Source organism: Palaemon carinicauda, chromosome 34, assembly GCF_036898095.1.
Source record: "Palaemon carinicauda isolate YSFRI2023 chromosome 34, ASM3689809v2, whole genome shotgun sequence".
Classification (NCBI taxonomy): Eukaryota; Metazoa; Arthropoda; class Malacostraca; order Decapoda; family Palaemonidae; genus Palaemon; species Palaemon carinicauda.
Window position 1 is genome coordinate 57337981 of NC_090758.1, and position 12500 is coordinate 57350480.

Genomic DNA, 12500 nt, shown 5'->3' on the forward strand with positions numbered 1-12500 from the left:
CTTCCTAATCGGGTTGTTGAATCAGAAGAACTTCAAAAGTTCAAAGTTGGAGCAAATGCTTTTTTGTTGACCAGGCGGACATGAATCTTTTTATAGTTTATATATGACATATTCGTTGTTGACGTTGTTAATAGTTTATATATGATATATCTCTTTTGACATTACTTTTTTAGAATGATTTATTGTTAATTTGTTCTCTTCAGTTATTTATTTCCTTATTTCCTTTCCTCACTGGGCTATTTTTTCCCTATTGGAGCCCCTGGGCTTATAGCATCTTGCTTTTCCAATTAGGGTTGTAGCTTGGATAGTAATAATAATAATAATAATAATATATATATATATATTACATTTATATATATATATATATATATAATATATTTATATGATATTATATATATATACATTTATATATATATATATATATATATGATATTATATATATATATACATATATATATATATATATATATATATATAATTTATATATATGATACATCTCTCTCTCTCTCTCTCTCTCTCTCTCTCTCTCTCTCAATTATGACACAATTGTGTCATGATTCTCCTTCCTAAGAAATCAAAGACGAAAAACACCAAATTTCTTCATGAGTTTTGGACTAATGGAATTATGGTCTGCTATAATACATAAAACATTAATATCCCGGGAAAGTCTTCCACGAATGAGCTGAAAAAGAAATAATTCCTTTGCTAAAATTATGTCCAAAAATTACATTAAAACAGAAAAGGTTTTTTAGTCTTGTGATTTCAGTATTCCTCATTCATGGTCCTTTCATTTACTCAAAATTAGTTTCATTATTTTTTTTCTTTCCACTTTCATACTAAGCAGATATCATTACCTTTTATTTTTTTTCATTATTTATCATCTTCATCATGTTCTATCTTTTTGATCCCTTTGTTTAAGAAATATCGCAGGAATAATTTCTAATATATATACATGACTTATGTTTGCATTTGATTGTATAATTTCATTAGTTTTTTCTAGTATCAGAAGGAAAATAATTTAACTTTTGCATGGATCTAATATTTTTTTTTAGTATTTTACTAATGATTTTCACTAAAAAAATCACAATAGTCACATTTTTTTACATATAAAAATTTGAAAATATATAACATTTGACTGACAAATATATAAGTAATAATAACAATAATAATAATACCCTTTACCTATATTTTTTGAACAATAAAATAATGTGGTGGTTGAAATTGCAAAATTTTACTTTTCTGTTGAACAGGTTGATATAAGTGTCCTCTCGTGAATAGTGTATTAATATTTTTTATGTTTATATCTTCATTATTTCCAACACATAGTTTATTCGTTATTTCATCATTACCTCTTTACCCTTGGGCTGCTCTCCCTGTTGAAACCCTTTGACTTGTTCTACCCAGTTCTTCCAGCTAGGCTTGTGGACTGAAAATGAATACGACTAAAACTAAGATAATGTTCAATGGAAATGAAGAGAGACAACAAATAAGAGTTATGGATGACCCTCTAGAGAAGGATAATCAATATACGTACTTGGGATTGATAGAAGTTTTTTTCCTAGGGCATGATTCCAAAATTAAAAGAAGGATAAGCATGCTATGGAAAGGTTTTGGTAAACAAACCAATATTATCAAAAGTAAAATACCACTTTCTCTAGAGAGAAAAGTATCTAATCAGATGGTCATACATGTATTATTAACTTATGCACAAGAAATTGGAGACTTATCAAGCCTTAGAAAATGAGCTAATTACAACTCAGAGCTATAGGGAAAGAAAAAATATTGGAATAACACAAAGAGACGAAAGAACAGTAACATGGATGCGAGAACAAACTAAAGTAGAGAATATTCTAACATGTAAGAAAAAAAAAATAAAATGATCAGGACATATAATGAGAATAACATTTAATAGATGGACATTAGGGATAACAGAATGGGTCCTTTAAGATTGCAAGAAAAGTAATGGAGGGAAGAGAAGATGATAGAATAACAAGCCAAGCAAAATTGCAGGTATATACTAGCATAGAAAGACAATGAACAGACTGGAAAGGGAGGTCATGGATAGAAAGACAAATATTTATTGTAAATAAAACGACCTCTACTCTCTCTCTCTCTCTCTCTCTCTCTCTCTCTCTCTCTCTCTCTCTCTCTCTGTCAAGAACGTTCCATGAAGAGCCTCGCTTTATGGAACATTAAAAATACTTTTGTTTCTTGTTTGATTAATGTCAAAATGTTTAGCTTTAAGAATCGACTTCCTTTTCCTTCTCATGCTTAAGACTGATCCCTTAAATGAATATGTTACTGCCTACCTTTAAATTTCTCTATTCTATTTATGTAACCTCAGTATATAGAAGAACGTATTTTCATTAATAATACATAACATATTATATATCTCTTTTGAACAAATATCCATAGAGTATAATTACTATTTTATGATATGCAGTTTTTTAGTAAGGACAGACAAATATCAAAGCATTTCCTAGAAGAAACAGAATTAACAATTACTATTTTGAACTTTCATCTGATGTGGTTTAAAACGAGAGAGAGAGCGAGAGAGAGAGAGAGAGGAGAGAGAGAGAGAGAGAGAGAGAGAGAGAGAATAAAAGGATATTCAAATAATGTGTCATGCAGAATGAAAGCACTAGGAAACTAGCCTCAGAAGGGACCGGTCTTCAAAAATTTACTTGGTTCACAAAAACACATAATAACGTAGTGAAAATTTTATTTAGGTAATTAAAATTTAAATTAGATAAAAACGATTATTAGGAATAATACTTTCTTCTATTTACTAAAATAACTAGAATATCATGGAAAATATTAGGGAGAATCGGAAACTATTTCAATTTAGAAAATAAAACACGCTTTTTTTCTTTTTGTCTTTCTCATTCGTATCACACAAATTAATCCTTTTCATAATGAAAAGTAAACTTTTGGTTTTCAGCTTTTTATAAAAAAACTGGTTAAATGGAGTTTATGTGAGGCATTGGGAAAAAGAAATATCAATTAAAATTTCTTATCCTGGCAATGTCTCATTTCAAAATATTCCTGGAATTGATTTCATTGACATTTTGATGAGTTTCATTCTGCCTTGATTATCAGACAAGAGGGTTAGAAATGTTTAGGCTAGGAATTCACAAATTATATATATATATATATATATATATGTGTGTGTGTGTGTGTGTATATATATATATATATATACATATATATATGTGTATATATATACATACATATATATATATATATATATATAGATAGATATATAGATATATACATATATATATATATATATATATATGTATATATATATATATATATATGTGTGTGTGTGTGTGTGTGTGTGTATGTATAGCTTGGTTCGGTACTAGCTTATATCTATATCTCTAAATATATGGTGATAAGATGACCCCACTCCCAACTATTTACAGACGCAGCTTGTTAAAATCATCTTTATATCATTGTGCATCCCTAGAACCTCATTTGCTACATCCGAGTACCACTCCTAGCTATCCTGCTTGCCTCCTTGCAGATGACGCTCTGATGGCCTACCCAGTGGTCGTCTTCATCCACGGAGAGTCGTTTGAGTGGGGATCTTCAAGTCTCTACGACGGATCAGTTCTGGCAGCTCTGGGCAAGGTCATTGTGGTCACTCTCAACTATCGTCTCGGCATTCTGGGTAAGGGAGGTTCCTCTATATTCTCTTTAAGTAAGGTTGTATATTCTTTGTAAGTAATGTTGCATATTCCTGGTAAGTGAGGTTGTATATTCTTACTAAGTGATGTTGTATATTCTTATTAAGTAAGATTGCATATTCTTGGTAAGCAAGTTTGTATATTCTTATTAAGCGAGGTTGTATATTCTTTCTAAGTAAGGTTGTATATTCTTAGTAAGAAGGTTATATATTTTTAGTAAGTAAAGTTTGTGACTTGTTAGATAATGTTGTTGTAATTGTTGGTAGGTAAGGTTGTATATTCTTGGCAAGTAAGGTACATGGATATTCTTGATAATTTAAGTTATATATTCTTGATAAGTAATGTTATTGTATATTCTTTGGTAAGTAATGATATATAATTAACCCTTTTTGAGGAAATATAAAATTATTTCCACTGAAAACCTATTATTCAAAAACTTCTCCTCTAAGAAAATGATACTTCAATCTCATACATCTTGCATATATTTATAGATTTAAAAAATAACTCTTCCTCCACGATATTACTGTATTAGACAAACTGGAATATCATATATATTATATGGAGAAATAATCCTTGGTTATGAAATATATTTCTAAAGATAAATGTTCTACATATGATAGACAAAAAAAAGAGAAAAAAAAGAGAATCCTTTTAATCTTGTCGACTCTAAAGGAATCCGTGGCAGCAAGTTGAAGACTGGGAAATGGTAAAGTCCCCTTTCATAAACTTCTTCTTCTTGTTTCCTGGAAAGAGAGACACAGGCAGCGATTCAACCATTGGAAAACACACAGGAATTCATTCATTCTCGGAACATTTACAAAAGGCAGATGAAGAAGAAAAAAGCTTTCAAGACCAAAGGGATGTTTTTGTCTTTTGCTTTCGAGACAACAAAGTTGTTTCTCTTATTGCTCCAAGGCTGCAAATGGATGCTGCAGTTCAGAATTTTTTTCTTAAAATGGAGATTGAAGTTATAGCAAGTTACCAGAAATTTTCATATTACTTCCATATCGATATGTATGAACATGAAAATATGCATTATTTTTTTTTTACCTGTTGAATAGTATATCACTCAACTTGAGGTTGTTATACCAAAGGGCTGCTCCTGGTCCTCCATCAAATACCACCAACTAGCAGCTGTTGTTAGGAATATAATTAAAAGGTTTGTAACATTAATAGCCAAAGAAACAAGATATCACACACACAGACACATACAGCATATATATATATATATATATATTATATATATATATATATATATATAAATATATGTACCCATATATATATATATATATATACATACATATATATATATATATATATATATATATATATATATATATGTATGTATATGTATATATATATATATATATATACATACATATATATATATATATATATATATTTATATAAGCCATAAATTACAACCCCCCTCCCCTATGGTCTGAATTTATTCTGCCTCGGATCAGACACCTAAGGGGAAATAGACTCAAAGATAATAACTTCTGTTCGTGCTTGAGAGTCGAACCTGGGCTCAAGAAACTGAGGATCCATTGACTTACCAGCTCTTCATGGGTGAATTACTAGGTCGATAAAACCTTAGGCTGGATTCGATTCCTGGCTGATCAGAGGCTACTATCTTAAAGCTGATTCCCACTTGGGTCTCTGATCCAGTAGTAAAGAGAATCAAGATATAATGAGGAGTATAATATATGGCTTATATAAATATGAAAATCACGTCTAAATGTGCATAATATAAAATATATATATATGCATACATACATCAATATCTCAGCTCTCCAATTCTTACTTAATCTACCCCAGGTTTTTACAACGCGAACCCTGACCCAGTGGGTCGCGCAACCGTAGCTAACTACGGCCTGATGGACCAGCTGGCTGCCTTGCACTGGGTTCAAGAGAACATCGTCCGCTTCGGGGGTGACCCAGGTCAGGTCACGGTCATGGGTCACGGCACAGGAGCCGCCTGCCTCAACTACCTTGTCATATCGCCCGCTGCTACAGGTCAGTTAGTAAGTAAACCTTGTTCTCTTTGACAAAGGAAAATTTCAAAGATTTTAAGCGATTCGTTTGGTGATGTTACTTATGGTTGGAGGGATGACGTGATGTTAATGGTATTTAGTGGGATATTTCTAACAGTTACATTTGATATCATGATTACTTCTAATGCTGATAGTATTGCTTCTGCAGTTGCTGTAATCTAATAACATTGGAAATAGTATATATATATATATATATATATATATATATATATGTATATATATATATATATATATATATATACCAAAAATGTACCAAAAATGTACCAAAAAACATATAAATTGACCCCCTTCTACACACGTAAGACCATAGAATCCTTCCTACCATAATATCCTTCGGGCAATCCTTCTCCCCTGGTCATCAGGAGCAGGTCTGTTCAAGCGAGCAATCCTGATGTCAGGATCTGCACTCAGTCCCTGGGCTTCAGTCCGGGACCCATCTGGACACGCCTTCGATGTAGCCACCCAGCTGGACTGCCCTGTTCCAAACGACCTCTTTCGCCACTATGAAAATCTTCTCCAATGTCTGAGGAAGAGGCCTCTGCACGACATATTACAGGTGACATTATGTTGGAGATGAATTAAGAATGAGTGATTGATTACTAGTTTACGTAACCCGGCAAAATTTCAATTACTTTATTAGTTTTATATTACAAGTTGATATATTTCTTAACCATAACCATAAGTCCATCGAAAAGAAAAGGGACGATTATTCAACTTTAGACTATACTATTGTAGCGTATACTATTTCCAGTCATATGATATTCTAGAATTATAGGGACTTTTTTTTTTTTTTTGTTATCAATATACTGTCTATTGTGATAGCATGAACAAATGTACATAGTAAATATTGAGATTTTCAGTGATTATTCTGCCTCTGGAAATATACCTCCATAGAGTTCACACAAAGCAAGTAAGCTAAATGGAAAGTAAATGGGTAGAAAGACAAATGAATTGTAACTTATTTTTTTTTTCTTTTTCTGTTTTTACTTGAACAAAAGATCCAATGCAGAAGGAAAATATATGGACTAAATAATTTCATTAATTATTTAGTGAGTTTTTTTTTATTAATAGTCAAATAATCATACTGTAATTAGTTTCTTTTTTCATATTGTTGATGAGTATTATATTCATAGAAAGTAAGTTATATATAAAAGATAAAATAATTCAAGCAATTTTTTTTTCAGAATTAAAAGAATATATATTTTTTTCATTTCAGTATAATAAAACTTAAATGAATATCATGAAAGATCAATAATAAAGATCAACATAAATATTTTTACCCAAATATCAAATATCATTTAGAAGTGTTATAACCTTTATAAAAAGGAAATAACATTAAGATAATGTTCTTAAAGATTCAACTAAAAACAACCAAGTTTCAAGTGGCTGTTGGCCCCAGCATTGATGGTGTCACTATCAAACCTGACTGGAAAAACCATCAGAGCAAAATGGGTAAGTTTAACTTCTACATTTTCGTAGATGGATTTGATATGTTTGTCAACTCATACACAAAACCATTTTATTTATCATAAAAGCTACTTAGGGTCGTAACTCATAATGCATGAGATGGATAATACATGAAACCCGTATATGTACAATATCACACACACACACACACACACACACATATATATATATATATATATATGTAAAACTCTATCCACACAGGCATATATATATATATATGTAAAACTCTATCCACACAGGCATATATATATATATATATAATATATATATATATATATATATATGTATATATATATGTATATATATATATATATATAATATATATATATATATATATATGTATATAAATTTACATATATATATATATGTATATATATATATTTATATATATATATATATATATACATATACATATATATACATATATATATATATATATATATAAATATATATATACATATATATATATATATATATATATATATATGTGTATATATATATATATATATATATACATATATATATATATATATATACACACCTCCCTTTGCAGTGGGGATACCTTAACGTGATAAAAGGTTTATTGTATGGCCATGATATACAAAGCTTTACTAGGGCTACTCACAATAGCTATATTTGCTATAAGCAATCAGACATAAATCTCCCACCATCACCAATCCGCAGTTGGTAAGCGTGGTGATGAAAACTAGCCAAACCTCAGTCATGAATAAGGACATGGATGTGGCCAATGTCCTGCAGAGTTCTAGACACAGCTGCTTTTGTTGTTGTTGTTGTTGTTGTTGTTATTGTTTTATATATACAGATATATACAGTTACGAACTGAAATTCTTGCATAATGAATACATACGTTTAAACAGAATAAAATTCTTAATTTCTAAACTTTATCCTAAATATCTCCATTTGTCTATACCAAGTAATATTCTTAATCACTCAACTATAAACAGAAAATAAGGAATTTTTTTTTCTTTTCCTCTTGACTTCAAAGGCAAAGAAGGTCGAACTCCAGTTGACCTCTTTCTAGGAATGACAGCTGCTAACCTCCTTGACATCCTGAGTCAGCAAGAAGTCCAGGAAGGATTCGACGCTGACTATAGGGATGATCTGCTGAGATCCTTTGTCGTCAATAACTATCGTTATCATCTGCAGGTGGGCATTATTATTATTATTATTATTATTAATATTATTATTATTATTATTATTACCTAGGCTACACACATATATAAAATATACCATCTATTAAATAAAAGTAAACCTTACATGGAGTATTTTCATCCCTCTACAGGAAATAATGTTAGCCATCACAGCCGAGTACACTGATTGGTCGAGATCCCTCCATCAACCAATCAGCATCAGGGACTCAACCGGTCTAGGCCTTCACGATGCCAATATCGTCTCGCCGATGGCAGATCTTGCCAAGCAGCTCTACACGACTTCCCGATCATCTTATCTCTACGTGTTGGAGGAAGAAGGTTCAGATGTACGTCGATATGGACAGATTGGATATATGATATATTTTATAAATGAGAATCTTAAATAATCTACAGAAAGTTTTTGAATATCATCCATAGATTAGAGATGTATGTATGCAAATCATGCAAATTATATTTATGAAAATATGAAATAATAAATACCGATAAAAGAATCATGATATAAATAAAATCTTATATTCCTTTTTAATTTAACTTATTACTTTCAATTCAATAATTACTACAATCAAATTTTAAATTTAATCTGATCATCTTTCCCAAAGTCTGGAAACGAGAGTCTTCTCCCGAACGAGCTGGCGTACGTCTTTGGTGGTCCTATGGGTGCTCTTGGACCTTTGGCTTCAAGTTATAACTTCACTAAGATGGATGTCACACTCAGCAAATCATTCATATCAATGTGGAGTAATTTCATAAAATTTGGGTGAGTACAAGGTGGTTTTAGAAGGGGAAGGGGTTGTATGAATCAGATTTTTACAGTTAGACTGATATGCAAGAAATATTTAGCGAAAGGTGATGATGTGTATGTTGTTTTTATGGATCTGGAAAAAGCATATGATAGAGTTGATAGGGAAGCGATGTGAAATGTTATGAGGTTATATAGAATTGGTGGAAGGTTTTCGCAAGCAGTGAAAAGTTTCTACAATGGTAGTAAAGCGTGTGTTAGGATAGGAAATGAAGTGAGTGATTGGTTTCCGGTGAGAGTAGGGCTGAGACAGGGATGTGTGATGTTGCCATGCTTGTTTAACTTGTATGTTGATGGAGTGATGACAGAAGTGAATTCTCGAGTACTTGGACGACGATTGAAACTGATAGACACAAATGATCATGAATAGGAAGTAAATCAGTTGCTGTTTGCGGATGATACTGTACTGGTTGCAGACTCGGAAGAGAAGCTTGGCCGATTAGTGAAAGAATTTGGAAGGATATGTGAGAGAAGGAAGTTGAGAGTTAATGTGGGTAAGAGTAACGTTATGAGATATACGAGAAGGGAAGGTGCTGCGAGGTTGAATGTCACATCGAATGGAGAGTTACTTGAGGAGGTGGATCAATTTAGGTACTTGCAGTCTGTTGTTACAGCAAATGGTTGAGTGGAAGCAGATGTACGTCAGAGAGTGAATGAAGGATGCAAAGTGTTGGGGGCAGTAAAGGGAGTGATAAAGAATAGAGGGTTAGCAATGAATGTAAAGAGAGTTTTGTATGGGAAAGTGATTGTACCAACTGTGATGTATCTATCGGAGTTGTGGGGAATGAAAGTGACGGGTAGACAAAAATTGAATGCGTTTGAGATGAAGTGTATGAGAAGTATGAATGGTGTATCTCGAGAAGATAAGGTTAGGAATGAAGTATTCAGGGTGAGAACGGATGTAAGAAATGATTTAACAGCTAGATTGGATATGAATTTGTTGAGGTGGTTTGGCCATGTTGAGAGAATGAAAAATGGCTGTCTGCTAAAGAAGGTGATGAATGCAAGAGTTGATGGGAGAAGTACAAAAGGAATGTCAAGGTTTGGTGGATGGATGGAGTGAAGAAAGCTCTGGGTGATAGGAGGATAGATGTGAGAAAGGCAAGCGAGCATGCTAGAAATAGGAATGAGTGATGAGCGATTGTGACGCTGTTCCTGTAGGCCCTGCTACTTCCTCTTTTCGCCTTGGATGACTGCGGAGGTAGCAGTAGTAGGGGATTCAGTGTTATGAAGCTTCATCTGTGTTGTATAACGGGGGAGGGTGGGCTGGGTCCCTTGCAGTACCAGCGGAACTCGGTTGAGACCCTCGTCAGGCTGGGAGGAGCATAAAGAATAAAGGTCCCATTTTTTCATTTGTTTGATTTCGGCTACTCCTCAAAATTAGGGGTAGTGCCTTAGTATATATATATATATATATCTATATATATATATATATATATATATATGTGTGTGTGTGTATATATATATATATATATATATACATATATATATATATATATATATAATACTGTACAGTTTATATCCTAGATACCATAAATCAATAAATTTTACATATGGTATTAATTCAAAACTCTATGTTCATTTCACAGACATCCAAAAGACACAGTCTCCAGTGCTAAGATGTCTGACAGTGCAAACGACATATCTTCTGAGGAGCAGATATGGCCCAAATATGATCCAGTCTATCAGAGATACTTTCAAATAGGTGAGGTTCCTATTTTTGTGGGGCTGTATTCCCTCACAGATATAATGATACAATGATTTTCAATATTTTCTGGAAAGTACATTTATTCAGATTTTTTAAATAATTCTATTTCTTCATGATAACTTACAAATTAATGAAAAATTTCTTTCTTCTTTATAAATGAAATCCTATGTTCTTGATTTTAACTTTCCTCTCTCTCTCTCTCTCTCTCTCTCTCTCTCTCTCTCTCTATATATATATATATATATATATATATGTATATATATATATATATATATACATAAATATATATATATATATATATATATATATATATATACATAATTCTTCCTTAACCCATCTCCTATGAATATCATTTAACCAAAATAGTAATATATAACTTCTTCAATGTACTTCACAAACTACAGAACCTTAATAAAATACTAACATTTGATTGGTGAAGATTTTATTAAACTAAATGATACTACATCTAAAATCATTTAATATAATTCTAATCATTAATATAGATTTTATATCTAGCCTTTCCACAAACTCTCCTTACGTAAATCCAAGTGTTTGGTCTTTTATTTGTAATAACTTATGAAGCTGTAACAAACAAATCCTATTCGGTGATAAATTGATAAAAATATTTATTCATAACAACAAGGAGGCAAAACCATATATTTTATATTTATATAATATATCCTATATAGAGATCGTATCCTTGTTTTCAGATATTTACTATTATCTATTTATATATGTCTATTCATTCTAGGAACACAGAACTTTGTACGTGACCACTACCGTGCTGGAAAAGTAGCCTTGTGGTCATGGCTACTACCTAGTCTGGAACGAGTGGGTACTCGGTACGGCCCAGATAATAACTTTCACAGATTACCAACTGATCTCCAATCTGGTTTATATCCTGAACTAACAGGTCAGTATAACTTAACTGAAGACTTTCTATTTATCCATATCACTCCAACCTTCACTGGCCCAACAAATAAACCCTATAACTCAACAATTGTAGCTGAGGCTAACAAAAACCAAGTCAGTGAATCAGCTAATTTGGATATGCTGAGTCAAATGGGGAAGGATTTCCCCTACACGACTGCACTGAGCGTGACAGTGGTCATTGCCTGCTCTTTGCTAATTCTGAATATCCTGGTTCTTACTATCGTTTATTATCGACATAAGATCACCCGCTGGAGCCTCGCCAAAGGCTCGCAGGATGCGAATAGCAAGAACGGGAATGATGTCCAGTTGCAATTGTCTGGGGACAACTGTAAGACAATTTATGCCCCAGGGCATTATGAAACCCTGAGGCCTTCTATCACAATGCTTAGCAACCTGGCCACAGCCTCTGAAGAGGAGTCCCAGCACGACTGGCCGTCAGACTACATAAGCAGCGTACAAACCATAGACGATATGACTGGCGTAACATCCAATAGGGTCTCTCCAGATACGCAAGGCACCATTACGGATACACAAATGCTACATAAACCAAAAGAAAATATATTAACAGTTACAATGCTCAAGCAGCCTGTGGCTTCATACACATCTCCGAATGACGGTCAACTTGTCTCTACATATTCACCAATCGATAGTCAACTCGTCCCTACGTATTCA

General features: G+C 32.3%; 1 pseudogene; it reads left to right on the forward strand.

The window, feature by feature from the left end:
* Positions 1-12500, forward strand: part of LOC137626956 (neuroligin-4, X-linked-like) — a 56265-nt pseudogene that overhangs the window by 15574 nt on the left and 28191 nt on the right.